We start from the raw sequence: 6139 nt of genomic DNA, 5'->3' as shown, positions 1-6139 counted from the left end.
CTTAGTCCATTAATATCTTCTGGTTTAGGGTTATAGTTAGGACAAACAGCCAAGAAATTCCAAACACAAAGGAAATCAGGGAGACAAACCCAGATTTGTCTTAAACTCAGCCTTTCACAAAAGCACTGCAGCTTTGTAAAATTATGAGATGGGATGCTAAAACTGGTCTGCTTTGAGCTCGGAAGAGACCTTATTAAAAAAAGTAGCTGCCAAGGAACTCCAAGAATGCAGCTTCCAGAAGACTCAGTGGTACCTGCAGTAATGCCTTTCCCTAACAAAACTTCAGATATTTTATGTCTTCCTAAATGACAGGTATGTATCTTGTGAGCAAACCTAAGGATCTCCACCTACCCAACAGGGATATCTCAATATGCACTGTGCTAAATACAATATACAAACATACAATAGATAAAAAAATCAAGCCAGGTTTTATAAGGCATGAAGGTGAAATTGAAATCAGGTTCTGACTGACATCAGAATCACTCCCTTTGAAACACTGGAGTTTAAATCAATTTAAGTCACTGAACCAGATTCCAGTTCACACCTGTGGAATCAGAATCAGCCACACTGACTAAACAAACATAAAATCACAAACTGCAGGAAACCCTGGAGACAACTGCATTTGCTGAAAATGACTGTTGAAAACTGTGCTATATGGAGATACACTAACAGCATTTTTAGTTTGAAAAGTTTAAAAAGCATGATGTAAGGGCTGTGTCTGACCTAAGGTCCCCAAAGTCCCTATTACTTTATCTTTATTTAAAGTCTAATATTAATTTGGCCAAATCACTCTTAAGCTGGCACATCCATAACACTAAGGGAAAGGCAGAAGGAACACACCCCACACAAAGGGACAGACCTGCCCACAAATTCCAGCACATTTCCTAGGCAAGGATGGTTGTGAGTGGAGCAAAAAGAGCCTCTTTTACACAAGAGTAGGACAAAGCTAGAATTAAGGGCTCTAAATTCAGCTTGAGAAGAATCTAAGAACGGTTGCCCAGATATTCCCAGATATTGTTCCATCTGCTTCCCTTGTTGTTGTTTTTTTTTTAAAAAAAAAAGATGTCAAATAAATAACAGCATCTCCTTTGCTAGCATCAATAAGCACAAAAATCTTCCAAGCACAGATCCTACCCTGCTGAAAGCATTCAGAAAACCAGCAGGATAGTTTCTCAAAGCATAGTACCTGGGGTGAGACAGAAGAACAAGTAGAGAAGTGATATACACACAGAGGTGACACTCACTCAGAAACAGAATTAACCCCCCTTTTTTCATTTGCTCCTGCACAGGGTTTGAAACAATCCCCCCAGAACAAGAAATGAGGATTAGAAGGGAGAGGGGGAATCTTTCCAGAGCAGTGAGCACCAAAAGCACAATGGGTGGATGTCAAAAGAGTGCAAAAGTATTTGGGGGAGAGATGGAGAAAGAGAAGAGAAAGGAGAAAATGGTAGAAAGAGAAGCTAAAACATGCAAGAGAGAAGGGGAAGGCAGACAGGAGGTTTTTTAGTGTCTGTTTTGTTCTTCAAAAGATGTCAACACATTTGCAATGTGCTTTCCATCCCCCTTCTTACTTACAGGGCTGTGCACACAAAGGAGCAGGAAAGCAATCCCACTGGAGCTGCCCAAGATTCACTTTGACACAGAACAGAGGTGCCCTAAGAGAAAGGAAGCTGCTTAGTGATCCGTGTATAACAAACCATGATGGGAATGTTACAAGCCTAGAGACCCTGGAGAGAGGGCTGGGAGGAAATCTGCAGAGAGCAGCTTCTTCTGCAGAGATCCCACTCCAGAGTTAGAGTGACTGGAAGGAGCGAGTCAATCTGCATGGGGAGGCAGCTGCATATAAAAATATACATATACATAAGAAGCTTCTCACTGAAATCCTTAAAGAAAGAGCTCAAATGATTTAGAGAATAAAATGTTCAAAAGTATCTGTTGCAATTTGCACCTAAACCCAGTGTCTGAGGCTCAGGAGCTCAGCCAGGTTACACTGATTGAATATCCCAGCACTGAGACCCTACTAGGAGAGACCATTTTGTGTCACATTTGTGACAGGTACCAAAGCTTGCCTGATGCATGGTCACTCATCAAGCTGCAGGAGTGGGCCACATCTGAGCCTAGAGATTTCTAAAGGCTCTCAGGGTTAAAACAATGTTTAGAGCCTGTGTAAGGTACCTGGAGCTTTTTTTTGAAGACCAACTGTTCCACTTTCTGTTTGTTCAAGACAGTAGTGAGTCTGAAAATGGAAATTAGATACCAAAATAATGAAGACATTTGTAAAAAATCTTACCTTCTGCTATGTAGATTTTTTACTACTACAAGACAGGAAACTGAGAAGCAGAGAAATGAAGCAGCATCACAGGACATGCATTCTGCCAAACATTATTTATGTACTTCAGTACCTCCCTGGCCAACTATAATTACTTTGGAGTTACTTGGGCAGGTCTAACAGATACAGATCTCAGGTTTCCTGTGCCAAAAAGCACGTTGCCATCTGCTAAGAAGGTCATGAAAGACCTTAGTCAAAACCAAAGTTTGGTGAAATCAAACCATCATCAGACCAAAATAATCAGTTTTATTCTAAAAAGTGGAGCCATAATGAGGGAAAGCCCTGGTACAATGTGAATCATCTTTCCTGGAAGAAAATACTTGGAGACTGTTCTTTTCATCCTCCAGGGCAAACTCATCACCAGTGCCTGTTGTTCTTCACCCAGACTAGATGTATCCTCTGACTAAAAAGTACATAAAGAGCTCCCTCACACACTCAGGAGCCACAGCCCTACAAATAAAAAGTCCAGTGTGTATTATTAATGACAAATTATCAGAGCATCTAGGACTCCAGCCAGACAGGAGCTTCACTGTGCTGTGTGATTCTGTAGAGAAGATGATCCCTTAACAAGGACAGATCCCTCAGCTTCCCTTTTTCTTTTCCCCTCTGTGCAAAGACTTGTGATAAACCACTTTGTCACAGCAGCCAGAAGGCAATTGTCCTGCTCTAAAGGACTTATAACTGAGCTTTAGCTAAAAGACAAAGGAAGTCAAGTGAGGAAACACTGGGTAGAGGCACAAAACCCCTTAAATATAAAAAGGGCAAAGTGAATACTATTTCAGTACCAGTCAAATGTTATTAGATGAGCTCAGGAGCACACACATTGGCAGTTGTTAGTGCTGCAGTACAAGCCTCAGCAGTTCAATTTTCTGAGTGGCTACAGCTGTACTACCTTCTAAATCCTTGGGTCCTGATTTATTCATGGCATTAGGGATGCAAAATGCAAGCAGAGGGAAGTAGGCCAACAAGAGAATAGAAACCAGGGACACAGAGCAACCAGTTTCTTCATTCCAGCTGAAAACAGGTTGAAATTATTAACTCTTTCAGAGCAAGCTCTCTCTGGATGGGCAACATAAAAGTGCACAAATAAGTCTGTCCCATCATGAAATTGTGATGAACAGAAACACAAAGCAGACATGGCTTCAGAAGGAGAATTCAGCTTAATTCTAGCTCAAGGCATTTGCATTTTCAGATGCGTAATGCTTAGGCCAAGGTGTCTGGCAGGGGAGGAGTTAATGGCTTTGGTTCTGTGGACCAGACTTTCAGCTGATACAACTCAACATAGATCCATTAAGAAATTAGCACCATCTGCTTATCCCAGACAGGATTCTGGCCCTGGACTTTGAAATCCTATTTAAAGCTACTCAGATTTTTCTAAAGGGAAAGGCCTCCCTTCCTGGAGGCATCCAAGAGGCAACTAGAAAAGCTGCAGGATGTGGTTGAGCTGAAATGAGCACTGCCCTGGCCTGCTTATGGTATCAAAACCCCCTAAATGGAAAGCATGTAGAAGTCCCCCAAGAAGGGAAGCCGGACAGGACTTGGAGCAGATCATCAGCTTTTACTCATGGAGAGACAGGACACAAACCAGCATTCCCTGACATCAGCTGATATGAGGAATTTTGACTTTGAAACAGCATCCTCTAGAAAGAAAAAGCACACTCAGGAGCAGACCCAAGTGACAAGAAAGCATGTGCTTTCTTCCAAGAGGATTGTGTTGAATCTAACCCCCTCAGAGGGAGGTTGCAGGCTTGACCTAAACTTAAATATTCTGGGATGCTGGTTGACAACATGAACGTGAGCCTTAAGTGAACTTCTCACTCTGCACTGTTCCTAGGAAACAGCACCACAAAAGTTGCTTCTGCTGCAGTTTCACAGTCTACATATTTACAGGCACATTTCACAACAGGGAGACACGGGGACTAGAGGAAATTCCCTGACTTGTCACTTACCAGGAACTGGATGGATCTTGACTATCTCCATTTCAGGCCTCAGAGGAGATGCTGCAGTCAGCCAAGTCTTCGAGCATATGCTTGTTGTAACAGAAAATGGTCCACAAAATTTACCATTATGATTAGATAGTAAAGACCAAACAAGGGGAAAGAAAAAAAAAAGGAAGTAGTATAGCAGCACATTCCTCCCTAGAAGGACCATTATTCCATTGAAGTGGAATGTTAGTAAAGTCAGATATTTAAAGGTCCAGATGCGAGGGAAACCTCAAGGGAAAACTAATCTCAGGGATCAATAGCTACACAACATGGAGAGCTTTCTGCTGAGCCTCTGCAGCTCCCTGAGGGAGGCTGTGGTGAGGTAGGTGTTGGGCTCTTCTCCTAAGTAAAAAGGGATAGGACAAGAGGGAAATGCCTCAAGTTGTGCCACGGGTGGTTTAGGTTGGATATGAGGAAATATTTCTTCACTGAAAGGGTCGTCTGGCACTGGAACAGGCTTCCCAGGGAAGTGGGTCATCATCCCAGGATATATTTAAAAGACATGTAGATACAGAGCTGAGGGAGATGGTTTAGTGGTGGCCTTGGCAGTGCTGGGTTAAGGGTTGGACTTGATGACCTTAACAGTCTTTTCCAACCACAATTATTCCACAGCAGTCCTCTGCCAACAAGACAAGCCTTTAAAGGAGAGAATGGGCGATATGTTAGGGCCTCATCTTGAAACACACCCACTTGGAGGAGTTTGTAATTTGTGGAGTTTCCCTCTTGAGAAAATATAATCAGGAGAGTTGAAGATCTGTTTCCCCAGACAGAAATGAGGAAGCAGCACTTAGAGCAGCTGGAATAACACAACCAGATGAGAAAGGGCAATACTTCAGTCTAAGCAATCTCTCTTTCATAGTCTTCAGTGAAGTATTTTTTTATTCTCTGAAGAGAATATATACACACATATAAATATATATACACACATTAACCAGATCATCTACTACTGGAGCTGAGAAGTGTGGTACTCAACCTAGAGCCAACCTAACTGTGAGAGGATGAAGAAAACAAACACATTGTGGCTCTGGAGTCACTCTCAGGACTGATTCCTCTACTGGATCAAAGTACAAGATTCACAATGCAAAATTCAGTATATTCTGTCTCACCTTTCAAGTGGTCACAACTTCATTTTAGAACAGTGAAAAATAAAGGTCACTCCACTTTTTGAGACCTGAGTTCAGCTTTTCCCAACTTCTACTCAGTGTTAAAATGAAGTGACAGGAGAAAATACATTTTGTAGCAGAGTTTCCTCAAAATGGGAGGTTGGAAATGTTTTACAGGATATAAATTATATATATGTACAATATACAACACATACAGAGCTAAAAACACAAGAAGGAAAGCTACCTTTGCACTTTTCAATAGGAAATGGTGAGCTGGTGGCAACATTGTTCAAGAGCTTAACTCATCAATAACCCATCAACTGAGCACCAAATTTTCCAGCTGCATGAGAAGAACGTTTAAGCAATGTTAGTAACAAGTCTCTTTTGGAAGCTTCATCATGAAAATGAAGTTCAGGAAGGTCAGTTTGGTCAGTCTGCTACAAGCCAGTCTATAGAGGGTACAAGAAGGAGCTGGGAAGCTTGTAGTGTTCTAACCCAGCCCACCTGAGCACACTGATTCCCATTACCTGCTGCCCAGGAAGGCAAAGCAGGTCAGGGATCAACATCCCCGGCAAACAAAGCAGCACTGCTCACTGCAGTGCTGAGATGGAAAATGTTTGTTTCTCCAACCAAGCAGATATTCCAGCAGAGAAAAACAAGGCTGAAAAAATGTGTATGGTACGTAACACATGAGCTCAGCAGCTTCAGAGCAGAGAAGTTCA

Source organism: Chaetura pelagica, unplaced genomic scaffold (assembly GCF_000747805.2).
Source record: "Chaetura pelagica isolate M959 unplaced genomic scaffold, ChaPel_1.0 scaffold344, whole genome shotgun sequence".
NCBI classification, from domain to species: domain Eukaryota; kingdom Metazoa; phylum Chordata; class Aves; order Apodiformes; family Apodidae; genus Chaetura; species Chaetura pelagica.
This window is presented reverse-complemented; position numbering follows the sequence as displayed.